Source organism: Desmodus rotundus, chromosome 1, assembly GCF_022682495.2.
Source record: "Desmodus rotundus isolate HL8 chromosome 1, HLdesRot8A.1, whole genome shotgun sequence".
In the NCBI taxonomy this organism is placed as follows: Eukaryota; Metazoa; Chordata; class Mammalia; order Chiroptera; family Phyllostomidae; genus Desmodus; species Desmodus rotundus.
In genome coordinates this window covers 13476260-13500796 of record NC_071387.1, presented here as the reverse complement: position 1 = coordinate 13500796, position 24537 = coordinate 13476260, and positions in this window count along the sequence as shown.

Below are 24537 nucleotides of genomic sequence, written 5' to 3'. Positions count from 1 at the left end.
TAAAAAGAAAAATTTAGGTTACAGAGGTGAATGAGTATAAAGTCACAGTTAAGGCAAAACCTTCTATGCACACATTTAACTCTTTGTTTCTTATGACTAAAGGGGTGTTTTGATGCCCCCTCTCTATTAGTAACCTCATTCCATAGCGAGTTGATGGACAATTCAGCCATGACAGATCGTATACGCACGACTCTAAGGCACTAAGGAGGATACAAAGTGAGTTTGTGACATGTTTCATGATCTTATTACCTCATTGATGAGGTAAAAATAAAAAATGGAAAACTTGAAAAAATATGCTTTCATTTTTTTACACCCCTCCTGCAGAATATTCGAACATAGAATATGTATTTTCTCAAAAATATTTTTAGGATGAATACTATTCTGAGGGATGGGATAGCAGAGCATACTCCATTTTCATGTTCTCTAGACACGGAGTTGGGGAAGAAAGTGAAAATAAAATCTTTTTAGAACCATCAATTACTAATTATGAGAGAGCCCTTGGAGTCCCCCTCTCCTCCTACTGACACTCCATTTCAGAAATGCAAGAACACAAACATATAACAAGTCATTTATTGTCCCACATTCTGTGACCCAAGTGGGGTAGGAACACAAATCATGGGACTCTCAACCTGGAACCTTTCTCTGTTTTGTGCAATTTCATACACTAAGCTGCATTTATCAAAAAATCAACTTTCAGTGTTACATTCAAATGAAATCCGGAAGTGCCACAGAGAACAACTAAAAAAAGCCAAGCTTTAAAAGAGGGTACATTCGTCAAGAGAACACATCCCGGTTGTTTGAGTCCAGAAACTCTCTCCTTTTCTCCTTAACCACATTGCTTCCAAACCTATAATCTACGACAGTCACAAACATTGATATTTCACTGCAGGTAATTTGATTTAAACATCTCCATAGAGGCTAGGTTGAGTGGGTCTGAAGTCCAGTGGCAACATTGGTCCGTCTAAGAAGTAATACTGCATGGCTGGCCTTTTGCCAACAAGGAAATTGAGTCTCACAATATCACAGGACTACAAAGGGGTGGACCTGGAGGTGAATCCAGATGTGTCTGACCCCAAAGCTCACCCTCTTTAGAGAGTGAGGAATGCAGAGACATATAAAAGCCAAAAAGGCTAGAATCACCAAAGGTATCCTTCACCCATTTACCTGACGTCCTACTTTATAGAGGCTTCCACAAGCAGGCAGCTAACTGGAGTATCCAGCCTATATTGAATACTAAGTTCTCAATGAATGTTTGTTAAATTGAATGATAATTATGGTATAATTAACTTCCATCATAATTGTTTATAACATAATAAATTATAATATTAAATAACTTTTACATGATCTTAGAATATTATCTCTAGAACCTAAAATGTTCTAGTAATGTTACTTATTTGCATATTTGTCTCTCTCACTAAACTTGAAGACTCTTGAGGGGAAACAGAAGGTCTTATTTCTTTCTAAACCTGGTACTAGTATATTCACTCATGTAGCAGACATTTAAGGGACAAATGAGCTGATATCTCCAAGGGAGATGCAGGGCAAATATTAATTTTAGAAAACTGAGGCTCAGAATGATTAGTTTTCTGCCAAGCTAGTAAGTGATGAAGCTGGTATTTGAATTGGAGTTTTCATTAATTAATATAATCTTCTATTATTTACATTCCATATTCCGGAGTGCCTTATGTTACCTCTCTAACAGAAATGAGAGCATTTCTCTCTGTTTTTCTTGCCTGGCCATTCCAACTTCCAGTCACCTGGATGATATTTAAAATATGCCTGGACATTGTGCAGCATTTAATTCCTTCTCTGTCCTCTTTCCAAGTCTCCCAGGTCAAAGATTTTGCAAATCCTCTGTAATTGTCAGATAAGTAAAATCACATTGCTCATAATTACCAGGGACAATTCTGTGTAATTAGATGTTAACTGTAGTGTCCCCTTTCCTTTATGACTCCAAATAAATACCTGTTCCTGTCTCATTCCGGGAAAAAGCTTGGTGGGAAAAGTAACTGCTTTGTTGCTCTCTATGTAATTAACTACCATTAAAAGCCACTAATTAGATCGTAAGTTTTAAATAAGTTGCCCTAATTACCTTTGGTACATGGAGCATTGAGTCGGGAGGGCAAGTCCTTCAGAGCCAAGAAAACTTGGCTCTGTCACTAAGAAAATTAACAGGGCTATTGGTTTTCTTTTTCTTTTTTCCCCCCATTCATAAATGGAAAAAATAAGAACATAGGGACTGTGGTGGATAGAGGCATGGGGAAGGCTTGTGGGTGAAATATATGTACCTGGGCAAAACCAACCAGGGAATAGCTCATGCTGTCTCTCCGAAATCTGTTCACTTGTGTGCAAGATGGAATGAGAACATGCTTTGTCTTAGGGCAGATCCTACCATATACTAGGTGCATGTGAGGTATTGAATAAATGATGGGTTGGATAAATGGGTGAATGGAAAAATATATTAGAGACAACATGGCATGATAGTTAAGAACCTCAGTTTTGAAATAAAAGCAATGTATAGTTTGGAATTCTAGCTCAGATTATTACCAGCTTAGTTAGGGAAACTTTCTGATACTATGCTTTTCCATTTTTAGCTGGGGCTGGAGGGATCACAATTCCTACAGCCCAGGTTGTTATGAATGAATGATAATTTCCATATACTAAGCTCTCAATAAATCTTAGCACTGAAGATGATGATGGTCATGATGATAAAAAGGATGCAATAAAACGTGCAGTTTAGGAATTTTCCAATGAGCCCCATTACTGAAGCTTTTATGTGCTTGTTTTTTACTTTTTGTCCCAACACACCATTAGGCCATTCCTAGCACAATCACAATGTCAGCGCTCATTCCCAAGCAGAAAAGATCATTTCAGAACATTTTTTAGGCCCTTGGTTAGTCCTGGAGTAATTAAAGGAGAAAATACAGTCCTTACTCTAAGGCGCACACAATCTGAGGAAGCTATAGGTGTCTAAAAATAACACCATTTGCTCTATAACAAAAGCCTTTACAAAGTATGAGGTGGAAGGAAGCCCAGGAGGAGAACTTCACAGAATAGGTGACATCAATGAGTCATTTACTGAATCATTGAATCTTTGTTGAAAAAAACCGTAAGACTGTTGTTGGGGAACTATGCATTCCCATCCGAAGATTAATTATATTTCTGTCCAGCAAAAGTGTTTAATAACTGGCCACAGTCACAAGGAGCTATAATAACAATAATGAGGATAGTAAGAACAATAGCTACCATTAATTGAGCAAGTGTTATTTTCCAGAATCTAAGTGCTTATGTATGTTAGTTGTTTAATAATTATAACAACCCTGCAAGTAGAGACAAGAAAATGGAGGTTCATAGTGATTTTATCATGTCCCTTGTTTGCATACAAAAGTTTGCAAATGGCAAAGCCAATCTTCAAAGATTCTCTTACAAAACTGGAGTTCTTAAACCCTGCACCATTACTGCCGTGGTTAGTAAGGGAATGGACTGGGGTTTCTTTTATTTTTGATCTGAACGTCAGGAGAGTCACACATCCCTATGCCTATTTCCCCCGCAGTTTCTCCCTTTGGGCAGCAGCCTCTTAGACCCATGAAAGTCAGTGATCAGTGAAGGACTAGGCGGCCTCTCAGGAGCCTTCCAACTGCACACTTTTCCACTTGATTTTTCCTACTGCTCTGAGTATCGTGTGACTACAGCAAGCCTCCCTTTTCGTATCAGGTTTCTTTGAAGACAAAACAAACCTTACACCGTCAAACACGCCTGGCATAGAGACGAATGGAAAAGCTGTCCCTCTATCTCTGTCTGTTTGTCTCTAGCCAGACATGCACATATGTGTACAGGAACGTGTGCACACATGTATACTCATACACATGCGTATATACACGTGCATACATGTAAGTGCATATGCACACATACATATAAGGCAGTTTTAATATGTAATTTAGGAACATTTTATACAGACACACACATTTGTAAATATTGTGTTGGCCCAAAAGTTCATTTGTTTTTTTTCATAAGATGGCTCTAGAGCACTTTAACTTCATTTGAAACAATTTTGTTAGATTGTATTGTGGCAGCTATCATATCAGTGTGCATTTTAAAAAAAACTTATCAAAATTGGTGAATTTTTTTGTATCCATTTTAATATTGAAGGTAGAAGAAAATACAACATTTTTGGCATATTGCGCTTTATTATTTCAAGGAAGGTAAAAAATACTACTGAAATGCAAAAATATTTTGTGCCATGTATGGAGAAGGTGCTGTGACTGATCAAATGTATCAAAAGTGGTTTGCAAAGTTTCGTGCTGGAGATTTCTCTCTGGACAGTGCTCCATAGTCAAGTAGACCAGTGGAAGCTGATAGAGATCAAATCGAGACATTAACTGAAAACGATCAACGTTATAACGTGGGAGATAGCTGATATACTCATAAAACCCAAATCAATAAAGTTATTGGTGAAAATGAAAAATGTGACTCTCATTTTATGGAAAAAAAGTATGAACTTTTTGACCAACCCAGTATATATTAGAAAACTGTGTCTCCATCAATATCAAAATCAATCGCAGCAAACAACATATATAAGATTTTCCTTACTAAACTCTCAAACTGAATGTTATCTTCCTCTGAGCATTCAGGATTTCCTCTGCTAACTATGTAGATTTTTTTGTCATAAATGCCATGTGATTGTTTTAAGTTTACTCAGCATTGACAAGGGAAGATCTATAGAGCCCCAGTTGTTTTTGAATATGAGTGTGCATCGTCCTTGACGTTGTTCTCCGTCCTTTGGGGTTTGTATATCCCATAGAGCAGACCTGTGGTTGAAAGTTAGGCTTATGTGCACAACCCCTACATCATTGCCCAGGATCAAACAGGTTTGCATCTATTTTGTCTGGACAGAGATGAGAAGGTGTATTCTGTTCTCTCCTTTGACTGGTGTGCTAATATTCTGAACAGATGGAGAGAATGGGAGGGACACTTGTGATCATCAGAATTGGCTCTTAGCAGGACTCCTGCTCAATGGACTTTCCACTTACATCTAGTGTGACAATTGCTGCCTCAGCTTAGACTCCATATCATTGTTCAGTTCACATATTCAATAGAGACTAGGTAGAATCTATGTGACTATATTTGCATTTCCCATGGGACATGGTGTAATGGCCTCAGATGGGTTCAGATATCCATTCCCAGCCCTGTGGAATTTATGTACTTAAGTTTAATTCCTTCCCTTTCAGTGTAAGCTAGACCTAGTTCCTGCTTCTGATAAATAGCCCAATGGCCAGGTCTTATAGTACACCTGAGCATTGTTAATTTCACAAGTACGGGCTCTTTGCAAAGGAATTCTAGGAAAGACAAGGGATTTCCCCAGCAGATTAGTTTCAAAACCTAGTTATATATTTAATTTTTATTTACTCACTTATTCAACAAATATGTAACAAGCTTATACTATGAGTAAGGCAATAAGCTAAGTGCCAATGATTTGAAGATGAAAGGCACAGCTTCTACTTTTAATACATAATTAGAGGGCACTGCACTGAGTTGTGATTGGTGTGCGTCCAGGTTTCCAATATAAGAGGTTCAGGAAAGTGAGTCTGATCAAGTATGGGTCATGAGCAAGAAAAGTTTTGTGAAAGAAATAAATAGTAAGCTAATCCTTAAATGACAAAAAGAATAAAAAGCCTATTCAGACAGTGAAAGCTGCAGGGAAGAAATTTCAGACAGTGGGAGAAGCACTTGCAAAAGATATTAGCTGATGGTTGGTTTTAAAAATATTGGCATCACCAGTAAGAACATAGGAAACTATTTGAAATAGAGTCCAGCATCAGTCTTTCAGATACAGGTATTTATTCAACTCTCAGTGTTCTTCTTAAAGCTATGAGTGAGCGGGAAATTAACTTAGCTCTGTCCTTGGTGTGTAGTCACCTAATGATAGAGGAGGAATTATGAAAATGAGATGGAGGTTTTGGATTGCTTTATTTCCTTTTGGTTTGGGGTAAACATAAAATTGCTTAAAACTTTAAATACAAGGGGATATAGATGACTTACAATAATGCAAATAACTAAAATAACTAAAAGCTTCTTTGTTAAAAAAAATCATAAGACTGTTGTTGGGGAACTATGCATTCCCATCCAAAGATTAATTTTATTTCTGTCCAGCAAAAGCCAGTGGGTTGTTTTGATTTCCCAATTTTTCCTGTCCCTTGGGACTTGGAGCAAAACCATGGGGATATTTGCAGTGGTCTATGTCTCTCTATTCTTTTCAAAGTTTGAATGACAAGCCAAGCGGAGAAATTGAATTTCTCACTTCTCTAAACACTTTTGGCCCCTAGGAATACTGGAAAAGGTCAAGATTTTTGAAGCACGTTCTTCCCCAGGATACAAGATCAAAACTTCTTTTTTTAAAAGGTTGTTTGAGGCCCAATGAGACAGTGAGTCGTGATGGAGAATATAAACAGCAGTTTGTGTCCTGTGTGGTGGCCTATGTTCCCCTTAGCAGATTTCTCTGAAAACACTTTCTCCAGAGAGATTTGTTTCTCATTAGGACAACTGTGGGAGTGAAAAGAAGATTTAACATAAACTGGCAAGTGTATGGGCAAAGATTCTTGTTTTTCATAGTTCCCTCCCCATTTTTATTTATTTATTTTATTTTTAAAGAATTTACTTATTTATTTTTAGACAGAGGTGAAGAGAGGGAGACAAGGAGAGAAACATCAATGTGTGGTTGTCTCTCACGCACCTGCCACTGGGGACCTGGCCTGCAACCCAGGCATGTGCCCTGCCTGAGGATCGAACCAGCAACCCTTTGGTTTGCAGGCCAGTGCTCAATCCACATCCACTAAGCCACACCAGCCAGGGCTAGTTCCCTCCCCATTTTTAATTTTTACTTCATTATCTTTCATTCATTTTTATTTTCTTTTAGTTGTTTCTTTCCACCAGTTCCTTTTTTTCTTCTCTTTTAATCTTTGTCCCTCTGCCTATGAAGAGGCCCAGGCGTCAGGGAACTGATATTTCTAGCCTGCCTGCTGGAGACCTGACATCTGCTGACAGCCATGTGAGTGAGTTTGGGAGAAGATCATTCTCCACTTGCGTCCTGATATAACTGATGCCTTCTCTTCGCATTGTGATTGCAGCCCCATGAGAAACCTTTGTGCCAGAGGACCTAGCTGAGCCCACTTGGATTCCTGACCCACAGAATCTATGAGATACTGTTTATTATTTTAAGCCACTAAGTTTTGGGGTAATTTATTATGGAGCAATAGATAACTAATGCAACCTATGTCCTCCATGTCCCTCCTCTTTATTGACTCCTTGTATCGAACCTCTTTCTATTTTTGCTTCATTTTTTCTCTTAGTTCTTAAGTACACAGATTTCAAATCTGTACGTGATATTGAAAACTATGGGAATCAGAATGCTTTGCTCTCAGTAGCCATCAGACCAAATCGTGCATCTGCAAACATAATCTGCATAATAGAAAGCTCAGCATCCTTGGCCTTTCTTTAATTGTAATCTTTGGTAAATTTTTATCCACTTATTTCAGAAAAGTATTTAAGGGGTAGATACTATCTTTTAATACATTGTATCAGCTGTCCGTTGGAACAGACAAATGAATGTGCCTCCTGCCATAAAAATATTGTCATGTGGAATAAAATTAAAATGTAGATAATTAAGCCTCCTACAAAATGGATACTCTTAGGGGTCTTTGTGTATTAAGAGGGGAGAGGTCACTTTTTATTTGGAGAGGCAGGAAAGGGAGCACTTTGTGCTGAATGTCCAAAGATAAACTGGATTTGCATATGCCCATTCAATCTTCTGTGAACGTCCCCCCCAGTGAGAGCCCATCTGTCTTACACTGCTCATAGGATCTTCGCCTATTAACACACAGGAACCGATCTGAATCTTTTCTGCGGGCCATGCTCCACAATCTGCCTAGGTAGTCCATTGTTTACCTTTCCACTGTCTCCCCAGGCCTCCCTAACTTTGTCTGCTCCGGCGTTTCTCAAGTCACCGCTCCTTTAGTTCTTCTATTCATTAAGGGAAGAAGCGTAGTTTGACAGGAAAGGAACAATTTGCTGCTTTTCAGACTAAGACGGTGTAGATCAGAATGGGGTAGGACTTAATGCAATGTTAACCTATCAAAAATTATTTGTTACCAAAAAAAAAAAGAGGTGGTTGTCAAGAAAAAGTAATTTCTGACCATAAACCACTTCCATCATTTACTTTCAACATGGGTCCGCAGGATGGCTTTCATTTCCTGTTATTTTCCTTTCCTGGGGACTTGGAGCAAAATCACGGGGACATTTGAAGTATGTGAGGCAGTGTTGTGCTTAGTCCTGATTCTTCACTGAACGTTGTAATGGTTTTGTTTGTTTGGAAAATTATGGAGGTGGGAATGAGGGCTCGGAGTTATCTTCTCGTTTTGTCTGGTAACTGACCATGTCTAGAAATTAGAAAAAGTACTTTATTCATGCTTTTTGGCTTTATTCTTCTGAATTGTATTTTTAATGAGGAACACAGGAGTTAAATAAATAAACTTGAGTTATGCCATTACCAGACATTACTTTTATTATTATTTTTTACACAGGACACCTAGTGATTTTTATTTTTATTTTAAAGCTTTGTTCCAGTTTTGTTGAGATATTGTCGACATATAACATTGTGTAAGTTTAAGGTGTACAGCATGTTGATTTGATACATTTACATATTATAAAATACTTGTAAGTACCCTTGGTCAAGTCATTTAAAAGATATCTCAGCTTTCAATGTTAACTGAAAAATCATTGAAAAGCTGAAGCCTTAAATACACTCATATTGTTCACAGAGTAGTTCACATCCTTGAAGATTTATTATAACTAATTATTTACAATAGGGGGCTATGTTGGAAACAGTCTTAAGTGATCTACACTAAGATGATGGCGTTGTATATTGTGGTACAACAAACCAATAGATTCTTATTTTCTTGTTTTTGTTTTATATCTTTTTTAAAAATTTTGGTTTAAGTACAGTTGTCTCCATTTTCCCCTTACTACTCCCCCCCACCCCACCCCACCCATCCCTACCCCCACCCTCAATCCTACCCTCCTTTGGCTTTGTCCATGTGTCCTCTGTATATGTTCCTTGACAACACTTCCCTTTTTTCCCCCCATTATCCCCCTCCCCGCTGCCTCTGGTTACTGTCACTTTGTTCTTTATTTCAATGTCTCTGGTTCTGTTTTGCTTGCTTGTTTGTTTTGTTGATTAGGTTCCACATAAAGGTGAGATCATATGGTGTTTGTCTTTCACTGCCTGGTTTATTTCATTTAGCATAGTGCTCTCCAGTTCCATCCATGCTGTCTCGGAGGGTAGAAACTTTGTCTTTCTTTCTGCTGTGTAATATTCCATTGTGTAAATGTATCATAGTTTTTGATCTATGCATTTACTGATGGGCACTTAGGTTGCTTTCAACACTTGGCTATTGTAAATTGTGCTGCTATGACCATTGGGGTGCATAGGTTCTTTTGAATTGGTGTTTCATGATTCTTATGGTATAATCCCAGCAGTGGAGTTGCTGGGTCAAACAGCAGTTCCATTTATAGTTTTCTGAGGAAATGCTGTACTGTTTTCCACGGTGGCTGCCCCAGTCTGCATTCCTACCAACAGTGTACTAGGGTTCCCTTTTCTCCACAACCTCACTAGCACTTGTTTGTTGATTTGTTTACGATGGCCATTCTGACTGGTGTGAAGTAGTATCTCATTGTCGTTTTCATTTGCATCTCTCTGATGGCTAGTGATGCTGAGCATCCTTTCATATGTCTCTGGGCCCTCTGTATGTCTTCCTTGGAGAAGTGTCTGTTCAGATCCTTTGCCCATTTTTAATTGGGTTGTTTGTCTTCCTGAGATTCTTTGGTAGCCAATAAAATGGTAATTAGGAAGACAAACGCAAATGTTAAAATGTTTATAGTGTATTGTTAATAAAAAAAGAGAATACTAAATTACATATAAACCATGATTATAATATACAATTCATATTTGTTTATGACAAAAACAAAAAGAGAATCTAGAAAATAAAATCAACCATTGTACTAGCAAAAATGCATATGTAATTTGTAATTATAATGCACAGCTTTTTGACTTGGGAGGGCGCGTCTTGTGCATTATAGAATGTTAGCAGCATCCCTGACCTCTGTCCACCAGGTGCAAGTACAATTTCCCCAGTTCCGACAACCAAATATGTCTCCAGTCATTGCCGAGTGTCCCTTGGGGGGGAAGAAAGGAAACAAAATTACCCCTGGTTGAGAACCCCTGTTTTAATAAAATATTTAATTATTTTAAAAGTAGTTTTAAAAGAAATAATATCTGTAAGTAAAAAGTGAGAATAATCTTTACCCTTGACCTAGCATTCTCTTCAGCAACTTACCCAGAGAATAGTTGAAATCAGCAATGTTCTGGTTATAACAGACAAAGGAGTCAAGCATTAATGCATGCTGACCTGCCTGGGAATGTCAGCGAACCACACCGTTCCTCTGAGCTCCTGCTAAATGGGGGAAGGAAATCAGTGTGTGTTATATAAGATTATCTTCTACTGACAGTGCAGAGTATTTTTATCCTGGTGAAAGTTGCCTCTGGGCTCTGAAACCTTCTGTCAGGGAGTAAAGAAAACTAATTGCAGTGAAATATCTTTTCAGGCAACCTGCCCATCACCGAATTCTATATGTAGGGGGAAGGCACACTTCCTTTAGAAGCTGTTTCAACCGAACTCAAACCCCATAGGAATTTTTTTAGGGCCAGGGAAACTTCTCCACACTTTAAGAACTTTAGTTTAGTTCAGAAAAATGTTACAGTTTCAAGGCACTAGTAAGGAGTCCTCCATCACCTGGCTTGACCCCTTATTTTGTATTCAGGGTAACGGGAAACCAGAGAAGTTAAGTAACTTGCCAGTTCAACACCTAATTAATTGCACAGTATAATATTAAGCTTAAGTCAGCTTGAAGTTTCTTACCCTTTAGGCTAATTATGTCTTTAAAAGAACATTTCCCATCTCTGCAAGTGTAAATCATTGAAAAAAGAATTTATTTCTAGATGATGATGTCTTCCATGGTGGTTGACACATGTGCTGGTCTTCAAATCGAATTTAAAACTCAAACATTCAGTGAATCATCATTTATCAGGTTCTATGTGCCCAGCTTTATGGCATGCAGGGGGTTTGTAAGATTCGAACAAACATGCCTCATACTTTTCCTGCTATTGTACCATCCCCACACAGTCTGCTGTACACACGAAAGACACTCAGTCAGTGCTGGCCAGGGACCTCGAGCAGAGTTAGCTTGGGTCGCGATTCCTGAGGCTCTCCATCTGTACTGCTGGGAACATTTCCTCCATTCCTCCTCTTCAGCCGTCCTTTCCAGCTTCCCATACCATCATGGGTAAATGTGTGTGTGTTAATGTATGTGCAATAGCCCTGTTACCAAAAAAATAGCGGAAGCATTTGAACTTAAGACAAAGGAAACTCCAGCAGCTTACCTAAGAAGCCTAACAAAGGGCACTAATCCCAACCCTGTGCAGCAGAGAAAAGGGTGAACCTAACAAGGTCTAAATACCAAAAATTCTCCAGTATTGTTAGTGTTTTCATTGGATATAGATTTGATTGCAGGACTTTCATGTTTTTTAGTCCTACTTCCAGAGGCCGTTTGCATTGTGAAAGCTGCTCATAGGAAGCTGGATTTTGAGGATGTCCTGCAATAGGGTCTTTTCATAATGCATCTGGGGGGGGCGGAATATGAAGTACCTGATTTGCTGGTATAGCAGAGTAGGGGTCCAAATTCCTTCTCATTGGAAAGACATGGTACCAAAATAGAGCACAAGCAAACAGGTAGCATATGGGGCTGTATGGGGCTGAGCATCAGGAAATTCTGACGTTAATTCTGGTTCCATGACTCTGTTGCAAGTCGCAATCTGTAAATACCCCCAGTTCCCTCATCTGTTTATTCGGAATGGGAGCTCTGTGCCCAGTGATTGTAAGATGATGTGCCTCTTCTTGGAATGAGTAGCCATGGCAAATCATTAGTATCAGATAATTTTAAAGGAAAATATATATCCATATGTGTGTACATATATATTTTTTTCCTTTAAGATAGATGCAACCAGATCAAATAACTGTTGCGTCTGCATGATGAAGGTGCTAGTAAGTATGCATCCTAGGTGAATAGGCCTTTATTTTAATCAGGACACACAAACTAATTTTTAGGGCTGGGGGAAATAACTGGATTTGAGAAAGGAAGCTGTCAAAACAAAAAAGGGGGATCAATAATCTCTTAGTCTGAATTTCTTAGAAGCAGAGCCTTAGTTGAGGATGGTTGTACCAGTGACTCACTGAAGGAGCCTGCATAGGAAAAGCCTAGAAGGGAGTAAGAGAAGCAGGCAAGGGCATGGGATACAGCTAAGCAAAGTGGTGGTTTCAGAGTCTAACTTCAGCCTGATCCCAGGAGATCTCTGGGGTGCGAACTGCACCACAGAGGCAGTTTCACCTTGGGGTAAGAGTGCTGGCTTTTGTTCCAATATCTTTCAATCAGTCCTTGTCTTCAGACCACCCTTCAGAAGGCCTCTTCCGGCAAACTGATTTCTATTGGCTGAAGGGAGTAAATTGGTGAGTCATTGGCAGTCAGTACATAGTTATAGCACCTTGGGAGCAGGTTCGCCAGCCAAGCAATAGGGATCTGGGTTTGACACCATAGCATTTACTACATATAATAAAGCAGGCTTCATAGGGATACTAACTGAGTTAAAACTAACTGTGGCTCTGCAAAATGATATGAGTTTCTGAAGGCCAAGGGATTTCTCTGTTTTGTTCTCTGTTCTATCCCTAATACCTAGAAATTTACCTGCCTCATGGAATATGCTCAGCAAATGTGTGTTGAATGAATGAAGGAATTCCTGACAAATATTTTCCTCCTATTCTAGCCTCTATATTTTGGTGCATTCTTCCCCTGCTTTTTCTACTGAGTGCATTGCTCTCCTTTCTCCTCTCAGTCTTGTTTTTCAAAGTTTATCAGGTCATCAAAGTGGTTCTATGAAGCATTTTTCACTACTGCAGCCCACAGGAAGTGGTGTGTGTTTGTGTGGCTATAGGAGAGAGAGAGAGAGAGAGAAAGAGAGAGAGAGAGACATGTATAACAATACATGTTTGTGGGTACATGCCTCCATGTGTCTTGGTGAGTTATGAGTTCTAACTAAACATGCCTTGTCCTGGTTCTACCACTACCCCCTAATCCCCATTTTCTGAAGTATCTCCAGAATAATGCACATATTACTCAGGTTATCACTCAATACCCAGTTCACTGTCACCCACATTCAATAATAATAATAAGGCAAAGAGTAACAATCAATAGTATTTATTGCGCACTTACTATGTGCCAAGCACTATACTAACCACATGATACACCTGTTTCATTAGGTGTGATAATAATCTCATAACATAGGAACTTTTATTATTTATATTTTCTGGATGAAGGGGCACGAGCTTAGTGAGTTTAAGTAGCTTGCCCAAAGCCACACAGTTAGCAAGAGAAGAACTAGGATTTAAACCTAATCAACAGATGCTACAACCTAGTCCTAGCCTCAAAGTTACAGTATCGTACCACTTTGAATATTTCAGCAGCTTGCTAACAAATCTCGCTTTTTCAACCTCTCCCACATGTGGCAACCAGGGTGATCTTTACACAGTATCACTCTGGTGATGTCACTCCTCTGCTGGAAAGTCATTAGTGAATCTCCATTAATTTCACAATAAAGCCCAAAGCCTCTCATATAGTTTTATAAAACCTACCCTGTCTCACCCCTTTAATACAGCTCTACCTGCTTCCCTTGCCCTGTCTTACTTTGTTCAGATAATTAAACTTCCTTCAGATTCTTAAAGACACCCTCTCCCTCCCTTTTGGACCACAATATGGACTTGATATAAGAAGGTTTTCTTCTACTCCTGTTATCCTCAGTTGAATAGATATCCTTCAAGAACAGCTCTTGACCTCCCAAACCTGCTGTAGCTGCCCTCCCTCTTGGAGACCTCAGTCCCTGAGTTATTCATTGTTTTATCCCTACAGAGTAGACAAGAGCTTGGAATCTAGTTGCCAGTGAATGACATTTGCCTTCAGATGGAAAGAAAGAGTGAAGTCTAATGATGTAAAAATACTCTCTCCCACCTACCCTCACTGGAAACTCTGAGGACAGGGACTATAAGTATTATCCCTATCTTCCCTATTACCTAAGACACTGTCTGCTATGTACAGGTTCTTAGTAACTATTTGCTTATTAATTATTATTATTTTTACCTTGACTTCAGCCACAATCTTTATACTTTTCAGCCAGGAAGCTAATGTTTGATTAATGGCACTTTCTTTAACCCAGATATAAAATGATGGAGTTGCTGGGTTGAAGGTCATCAGCTTAGGGCTTCTCCTAAAGGGACAATTTCCACTACAGTTTATCGTGAGTGTAGCTGTACAGTGTTTATTTGAGCTCCTCTAGCTTTGGAGGACTCTCCTAGTAGGAGAGACTTCTCTCTCATGAGTTTTAGCATATTTTTTCTCGTATTTAATCAATATTTTCCCCCTATCATATGGAGCTTGTTGGACAGGAAACCCAGAATGCCGTTAGTAATTCAGTGGGTAGCAAGCCGGCCTTTTCCTTCTTTCACCAGTCTGGGCTCTTCCCTGGAATTCTAACTGAGGGGCCATTTGAAAAACCCTGAACTGGGGAGTGGGATGGGGGTGGGGAGAGAGTCTTAATGCCTGGTGTGAAATTGTCCCTCAGGGCAATCATTGCCCAGTGTTCTTGGCTTTGGCCCAACCTGCCAACGTGACTCTCCGTTCTCCCTGACTCAGCCTTCTGTGTCGGGACAAACGATTCACTCCCAGTGCATTTTTCTGCTCCTACTAAATAGGCCCTCTAACCATCACTGTATCTTTCAATTCCAGCTAACAGCTTGGACAGCAGTTTTTTAAAAATGTTACTAAGCAGGCATGCTCAGCCAGTGAAATCATGCGGAATCGTCTGTGAATTCTTCCCATATCACTGGGCTCACAGGAACCGCCACCTTTTCTAAACTCAGGGCAAAGTCCATTCCGCATATTGTAATAATTTTCCATTGACAAATGGTTTACTAACCTCTGCCATTTCTTGAATCTTAGCTAAAACTTATCATGTAGTAACTATAAGCCAAACACTGTGCTAAATGCTTCGCACAAATGATCTCATTTCCTTTTCACTCAAAGCCCTTTGAGAGTGGTACTATTAGTATCCTCACCTTACAGAGGGGAAAATTGAGGTACAAAGAATTTAAATGGCTTACCCAAAAGCACACAGCAACTAAGTGGGAGAGAAGGATTTGACCCCAGAAATATGATTTCAGGGTCAAACAGCTGTCTTAACCCTACATTCCTATGCTGGAGTGTAATGGATGGTATAAGCTGTTACTGGCATTTAATTTATTTTGTGATCTTGATATATCACCTCAGCTCTCTGGGTCTTATTTTCATCATGGTAAAAAGAACATGGCTAAGTTCAGTGTTTCTATAATTAATTACATATAACAACTGTAGTCTTTATTAAAATCATGTTAGGCAGGAAGAGAAAGAGATAGGCTGTGAACAAGTAAGTCCCTCCCATGGAGGGTATGAAGGAATCAGAAGGCCCATTGATGGCACAAGCTGTACTCTTTTTATACTTTTATAATTAGAAAGCCAAGGCATAATAACTCAGAACACTGGTTCTCACCTCTCTGTAGGTATCACCTATTTCAGGGGTGACAGTTTTTTTTCAGTTTCGATTCTTTCACACTCTAGATTTAGAAATACAGTGAGCACATTTCAAATTCTTAAATGTATTTGGAAAGTGAGAGAAAGTGAAGAGACAGCAAATCATGCGATGTGTATGTATGTTACAGCTTAAAAGACAACGCCCAAACCTGGCTAGGATGAAGACTTGTGGTTGGCTACCCCAGCAGTCATAATCACTCTTTGTTGTCATTGTCTCCTCAAGCAGGAATATGACGTTAGAACTCTGGTAGTCCTCCTGGTCCCTGAGAGTGGGGGCTAACTCTGCCACAAACCAGGCAGGGAAGAGTGTGGGCTGGAGGAGGCAGAGTCCCTGATGACCTGTGGACCTCCCAGGACATTTCTGCCCTCTGACACTTTATACATGAGAGGATGAACTTTTAATCTGTTTAAACCACTAAGCTGTGTTAGTTAAAATTTGCTTTTCATTTATGATGCTAAATTGGCTAAGAAAAGGGATACAGAGGAAATCTAAAACTCAGCTTTGAGTTTCCTAGTAGACAAAGGAAAGAGTGAACCATAGAACTGTCAGAGGAGCAACCCTGGACTGGAGAAACCTGATTCAAATTATACATTTTCTTTCTTACATGAAACATCTTAATGAGGGATTATAGAAGAGCCACAAAAGGAGATCTCAAATAATCAGTGATGCCCAATAATAGCATCCTCTGTCTCTGTCACCAGAGACTGTCATACTTAACTGCAGTGATGGCCTGCTGAATCACATGGAGCAATTAATTGTTAGAAAAAGGGGCCTGCTTATCCCTAAAATCTTTTATAATTATGCCTTGGTGTATGATTTATCTCAGGGGCTACCATATGACTCTCCAAGGACTGGCACCAGCACAGACTGTCTGTCCTCTCTGCCACTCTCAATTAGTTATTCTTTCAGTTAGAAATCTTGTCCCTAGGAGGAGAGTAGATGGACATTTAGAAATCGGGAAGACGGGCTCTCCAAAGGGGTTGGTAAGTCAGAGATTGTGGCTGCAGCCACACATGGCCGAAGTCTGGACTGTCCTTCAGGAACCTACGGAAACAGTCTTATAACTGAAGAAGAAAATGAGTATGTAGCTGGTAATAGCAAAATGTTTATTTTATTTATCCAAGACACCCTTGTCTCTTCTCAGCAGAAAGAAGGTGTTTTTCTACTTCAAGAAGCAGGTGATCACAGAATTCTAAAAGTTCAGAGCTGCGAAGACACTTAGAGATGATCTGAGTCATACCCTACATTTAAAAGTGCAGAAATGGAGAACTGGAAAAGGGAAGAGTGGGGTTCTGGGAAATATACAAATTAATTATAGAGTCAAAATCAGGAACCAGGTCTCCCGAATCCTAACTTTGAAGGGGCTGATGTAAAAGGGTCTTCCTATAACATAAGTTTTTTTTTCTTCCTGCCGCTTTGCCTAATGATCCTCACTGAATTTCGTCCAGGTTTTTCCTCCATTTGATCTTCTCTTCTTTAACGTTTAGGAAAATGTCAAAGAAGTGAATACAGGATGGACCAAAATTAGGTTTGCAGTTGTGAGTAAGTGATGTATTAATTATTGTATTGTTCTCCATATAAACAACTGTAAACCCTCTTTTGCACCAGCCTGTATATCTCTTTGGTAAGAACAGTAGAAGACGTAGAGGGGTTTAACTCTATAGGTAGTCCCAGACATTGCCTCCCATGAGAAAAAACGATGTTCTCTTTTTTTTTAAAAAAAAAAAAAGGATATTGAAAATTAAGAGAGAATCATGCTTAGAACCAGGGCTCTGGAGTTAACAAGACTGAAAGTTGAATCCTAGTTTTCCTATTTATCATTTACTAACTAAAGAATCTTGGTGACAGTACTAAATTCTTTTGAGTGTCAGTTCTCCAATATTTGAAAGAAGGGATAAAACATTCCCTACCTATGAGATTTCTTAGAAGACCTGTTGGATGTTCCAACAAAAGCTTATGTTTTTTGGTTGTTTTTTTTTTAAACAGAGCACAGTTTTAACATGTGCAGGTAACTGATACATAGTTAGATTAAGCTTGGCATGTAGTAATTTTTTTTGACCTAAGCCAAAGACACTTTCTACAGACCTTTTGCCTTCCATCACTATACTCATTGTAAAATGCTTATCCACTTGACTATTTCTCCACCCACCCCCTCTGCATTAGCCTTATGGATTACTCTTTGCTGTGCATTGTATCAAAGCTACTAGAAGTCCAAGTGAATTATATCAATGGTGACTGTTACCTTTTTTTGAAAAAGTAATCAGGTTTGCTAAGCATGAGTTCCCTTTGGACATCTATTGTTTCAGGTCTCTGAGAACGAAGAGAGTGAGAAGAAGCAGACAGCTATTGTGAAAAGACCTCTGGCCTGAGAGTACAAATTCTTGTATTCTAGTTTCACTTCAGTCTCAGCCAGAGCTATGACCTTGAGCTGCCTGCTCAGAATCTCAGTGACGCTAAACAATAGATTGTAGTGGTAAAAGTGCATGTTTTAAAATCACAAAGAACAACCTATTAGATGCAAGACTTCAGCAGGCTATTTATTTTGCCCAAACCCCAGGGTGATTATTAGTAAAATGGGGATGATGATAGCAACTCTCTATATTACTCTTAGGGTACCTACTAAATTTCTGTGTGAAGAAACTTATAAAATGCCATGACTTCCTCTCTGCATTATTTTTTAGTAGTTACTTGTTATGTATTGAATTGTGTCCTTTAAAAAGATACTGAAGTCTAACCCCAAGTACCTATGAATGTGACCATCTTTAATCATAGGGTCTTTGCAGATAATCAAGTTAAGACAAAGTCATTAGGGTAGACCCTAAACCACATGACTGGTATCATTATAAAAAGGAAACTTTGGGTACAGGGGGAGACATTTACAGGGGGCAGACGATGGTGTAAAGACACAGGGGAAAGCCATCTACAAGTCAAGGAAGGAATATCATAGACCACCTAAAGCTCTAGAAAGCAAGAAAAGATCCTTCCCTTCCCTTAATTTCTGATCTGTAGTCTCCATAACAAAACACAAGAAAAAACATTTCTGTTGCTTTAAGCCGCCCAGTGGTTTCTAAACTAACTAATGCATTGTGCTAAAGATTGCCGTGTACATTCTGAAATTTTCACTTTTAAAGTTGTTAACTTGTAACGTTATAATACTAATGTTACAAATGAAATATAAGAAACTTGAAACAGTATAAATCTCTTTCTGATATACTTCTTATGTATATTATATAGGGTGGGGCAAAAATAGGTTTACAGGTATTCATATGAAAAATAATAAAATAATAAGTAATAATACAAGGATAAACTGTTTTCCCTACTCACAACTGTAAATCTACTTTTTCCTCACCCTGTATTTAACACACATAAATCACTCATTACAATGCTAGTTGTGCATTAAATAGAAATATATATATTTTTAAAATTCAGAGGAAAATAGGATTTTGTAATTACCCCTATTATTTCCATTTGCACACCACTTGAACTGCTTTTCCTTACTCCTAAAGGTTCATGTTTCCATCTGCTGTTACTTTCTCTTAGTCTGGAGAACTTCCTTTAGGATTCCTCAGCCTTCCTCTATATTAATAATTCTTCATTTCACTTTTATTTTTGACAGTTTTTTTTGGATATACAGTTCTAGATTTTGGGGATTTTTTTCTCTCTCAGTACTTTATATATATTATTTCATTGTTTCTAGTGAGATGTAGCTGTTTTTGTATATGCTAAGTGTCCCCTTTTCTCCCCTTCTTTTTTGGCCTTTGGTTATTTTTCATTTTAATTACAATCACTTTGTTATTTTTAGGCATGATTTTTAAAATTTATTCTTTTGGGCATTCACTAGATTTCTTAACTTTTAGATGTGTGTCTTTAATTAATTTGAAAAATAAACTATGATTTCTTCAGACTTCAGATACTTTTGTTACTTCAATTCCTCTCCTCTTATGGACTTCAATTATGTGTATGTTGGACCATTAGAGATTCCCCAAAATGACCCAAAGATTCTATTTTCTTAATCTTTTTTTCTATATTGGATGATTTCTCTTAATCTTCTATTTCATTGTCTCCTGCTATCTGAAATCTGTTCTTTTGCCTAACCTTTTATTTTAAATTTTATTTCAGATTTTGCCATTTTTAGTTATACAATTTCCACCTGGAACTTTTTATAGTTTCTATTTCTCTCTTGAAATGTCCATTTTTTAATTCATTATTAAAATATTTTACCCTATGCCCTTGAGCATAGTTATGATAGCTGCCCAGGGTTGGTCTCTATTTTAATTCCCATTTTCTTTAACACGAGTCACATTTTCCTGTTTCTTCATATGGCTGGTAAATTTAGATTGAATCCTAAACATTTTCAATAATATGTTGTAAAGACTGAATTATCTTCCATTTATTTACAAAGGTCCTGCTTTTAGTAACTGGGGTTTTTACATTTTAGCAGGCAATTGATTTGTCTGAAACTCAACTCCAGATTCTAAAATCCCAGTTTACATTTTTTATCTTTAATTGGGATGCTAGAACTCTGCTCAACAAATTCATAGCTCAGGTATCAGCCAACTGTTTTGGCAGATTTCCTACCCTGAATCTGTAGCTCCCCTTCCCAGTTCTTCCATGCCTAGGGCTTCTCTCCACACTTTCCAACTCTGTTGCTGCTCTGAACTCTGTTCTATGGGTCTTCAAACCAGTAAACCTGTGCATTTCTATACAAGTCTTAGACTTTTCATGGGATGACGTCTGGAAACAGTATGTAAACTAAAAGCCATAATGATAAGAAACTTACCTACTCACTCATCATTACTTTCTCCCAAGGTCCAATTCCCCTCTAATATAATCTGCTTTGCTTCACTCAGCAGTGTCTTTATGCACTTGATTTGTATAATTTTTCTAGAGTTTAGAGTTGTCACCTGTGGGAGGATTGTTATACTAGGAATGACAGTCTACCAGACTCTAACCTCTGTTGTTTCCCAGTCGTGAAAATCAGATAAAGTTTATTTCTTTTTGACTTAATAGTCCAGAGATTTCCATGTGGTTCTTCCTTATGAGGTTATTTAGAATGTGGATGGGTTTATTGGGTTTGCTTTTCTCAAAATGAATTTAATCTCTGAATCCAAGGATCAAATCATTGTCATTTTTTTTTTGACAGAAAGGTGGGGGGAGTCAGGGCAAACAGCTTCATTTTTAAGGAATGGAATTGGAAATTGTAACAGTCACTTCCAGTGGCATTCTATTGGTTCCAACTTACTCACATGGCGACACCTCGCTATCAATGAGTTTAGGAAACAAAATTGCTTGAAGGACAGTGAACTGAACCATGGCAAGGAGAGGAAATCTAGTATTAATAGCAATGAATGTATTCTGAGGGGAACTATGTATTCTAGGCCACGGTGCACTCCTCTAGCCACTCAGGTATCCATGTGTACTGCACGTACTCACTTTCTGCTGATGCGATAACTTATTTCAGTTGCGTACGGTCCAAGGTCAGGATCTTCGTATATCTGTTTTGCTGGCTTCTGTAGGTTTAGGACCCTGTTATTAAGTACAGAGTATCTACCATACCCTGATCCTAATCCCTCACATGGCCAATATACATTGAGGGAACAGGGTTCTAGAACTGGAACTAAAGACAACTCCTAAAAATAAAAAAATGTAAAACACGAAACAGTCATTAGTCTGTAGCAATAATGAAGTAATACTAGTCAAGAATTGCAGATGTGCTCTTTCCTAGCTGTAAAGTAACCTTTCTTTTTTTTTTTTTTTTTTGGTCTTGGTTGTGCTCTCTAAAAAGTACTAATTTGTCCCGTGTCCTCTATGGCCCATGGCTTTACCTTCTGGACAATATGTCCTTATTGATATTCCTTGTTTCGATACATGAAAACTGGGGAGTATGGCCTTGGATGCCAGTGGTTGTTGCCACTTTCTTCATCCTGGTATGAGTGTGGGGCCTCAGAGATTGATTTGGAAGTGAATAGTTAGTTTTCCCATGCCATCTGTGGTTCCTTTGGTAATAAAATACAAGGAGGGGGAACGACTATAAAGTAGACATCTAATCCAATCTATGCAGTGAGTTATATGCTTATATTCCCACAACCAAAGAGTCCTTCTGTTCATATTTCTTCGTCCTGTGCATGGTCTTCTATTATTTACTAGACTCTGTTATTATGTAAGGCCCAGCTCCCTGCATTTAATGGACTCCTATCTTGAAGTCATTGAAATAGGTGAGTGTACAGAAATGGGCAGGCATCACCTTGAATCTGATTTTTTGCTAATGGAAATGTTCTTAGTGACAATCTCATCTTAGGTTATTTAGGATACAGATGCAGTTCACTGTTCTGACACCAAGGTCTCCAAGTTTCTAGACTGTCAATTTATATTGCAGATTGTAGATAATGTAAGTGGACCTTATTCAATCACTTGAAAGGCCTTAAGAGCAGAGTTAAGGCTTTGCTAAAGATGACAAACATCCTCCTGTGGACAGCAGCTCCAGCTCATTCCCAGTGGGTTCCGCCTGCCTTCCTGATAGCCTTGACCTTTCAGCAGCTGCCCTACAGAATCTTTTCCTTTACTAACAAGCCCCACAATCATGTAAGCTGCTTCCTTGCACTGAATCTCTTAATACATATTTTCATAATTTTCAGGGCCTAGTGAAAAGCAAAAACATGGGCTCCTTGTTCAAATAGTCTTCAAAGTTTCAAGAAGGGGATAAGCAGAGCATTAAACCAAGCCCCATGCTCTTCTAAGCACAGTGTGACCTCACAGTTTGTATACCCATGATGCTGGCCACAAGGAATAAGCACGGATGGTAAAGTGTCTGAAAATACGCTTTAAAAGAACCAGTGGAAAGAAGAAGGTGGGTGGGTGGGGGCATTGGATTTGGAGTGGGAGACAGGAGGATGCTTATCCACATCCAATAATCCCTGTTAGAGAAAATACCTGTGGGAGAAAGAAGGGACTGTACTTGAGGGGAAGAAATTGTACCAATGATCAATAAGAAAAGAAGGCGAAAAGAACATTCAAAAGGAATTCGAGGACAAAAGAGAAGCTGCTGATGAGACACCATGAAGTCCAGAGAGATTGTTGAAAAGACGTAGAGGGTGGAGAGGAATGGAAAATGGATCAGATCAGTGATGCTCAGAACATAGAATGTCCATGTGATGATGGACTTGTGCTTGTACTGATGCTGAGCAAACATGACTTTTAAAAAGTGCAGAGATTAGGCCTTGAGGCCTTATGGAAAGGTCGGTGTTATGGGTGAATGTGTGTGTCTCCCCAAAACGTATTTGTTAAAGCCCTAATCCCCAGTGTTAAGTGATAAGGATGGGGTCCTAACCTGAGAGGACTAATGTCATAAAAAGAGACACCAGAGCTCTCTCCCTTTCTCTCCCTGCTCTACTCTCCCACACCACCCCCCACACACTTATCAGGGACATTGCAAGAAGGTGGTCATCTGTGAGCCAGGATGAAGGCAGCTACCAGAAACCAGATGGGCTGGCACCTTGGTGCTGTACTTCTGCCCTTCAGAACTGTGAGAAAATAGATTTCTGTTGTTTCAGCCACCCATCCTGTGGCATTCTGTTATGGAAGCCTGAGCAGGCTAAGACAGTAGGTAATCATTTTAAATCCATATTATTTATAAGTAATCAGTCTTAAAAGTGAAAATAGTGTGAAGAACTGGAGGACGGGCTAGGAGAGCCTCTTCAAAGATGACTTTTTTTATTGTTATGCAATTACAGCTGTCCCCATTTTAAAATAGCTTAGTGAGCTGTGATGATTTGGGGACAGACACCTGGGTGTTTGGTGCCTCCCACAGCTGGAGGTGTCGGAGGTCTTAGAGAGTGGGGGAAGAGATTTCTAGGCCCTTCCATGCTCACTTTTGGTAGAGGGGCTGCTTTCTTCACTTCAGGGCAGCTGTCTGTGCCTCTGGTTAGACATGCTCTTGCAGCCATGGGGCTACTGAAGATCTGAGATGTCTGGTTCTTTGGCATGGAGTTGTTATGCCAGCTGGGGGCAATGTCAAGGCAAAGATACAGGGTAGTCACTGGAAGAATAGCCAGGTGAAGGAATCCCTTCCTTTGCTCAACAGAAAGATGCTCTGATTTCTTCCCTGTGGTCCTAATTGTACTTTTTGGGTGCAGCAGAAATACCCCCATCTCTCAGCCAGAGACAGCATCACAGAAATTGAAAGAGATCCTTTGAGACCCCTTGAGATTTTCACTTTTCCAAGTTAGCTTCCTAATCCTCTCAGGGAGGCATCTTTGAAATCTTATCGTGTACCCTTTTGGTCTCCCCAGAGACCTTGGGTCACCTAATCCACTCCTGCTCTGCACACATGTGTCACCACAAGGGTGGTTTTCAGACCGAATCCGGTCATGTCCCTCTCTCTACAGCCCTTCTATGGCCTCTTCTGCCCTCTGATTGAAGTGGAGACTTGCTTTGGCCTGCTCTGAGTCCCACTTACCTCTTCAGCCTCGTTTTTGGACTTGAACCAGCCTGACCTGTATGAAGCATGCTAGGCTCAGCCTTACTGCACATTTTGAAAATAATCTTGGAATTTTTCTATTTCCTCTTGCATTTCCAAGCTTTTGTATGTATTTTTTTTCTGTCAAGTACATAGATCCTTATACTCCCACATCCCATCCGCACCCAGATACACACAGAGTATTTATTCGGCTACTATGTAACCTTTAGGTCTCAATTTACTTTAAGTAATATTTAAATGCTTTTCTGAGAACAACACGTAATATCATGTGTACTGTAAT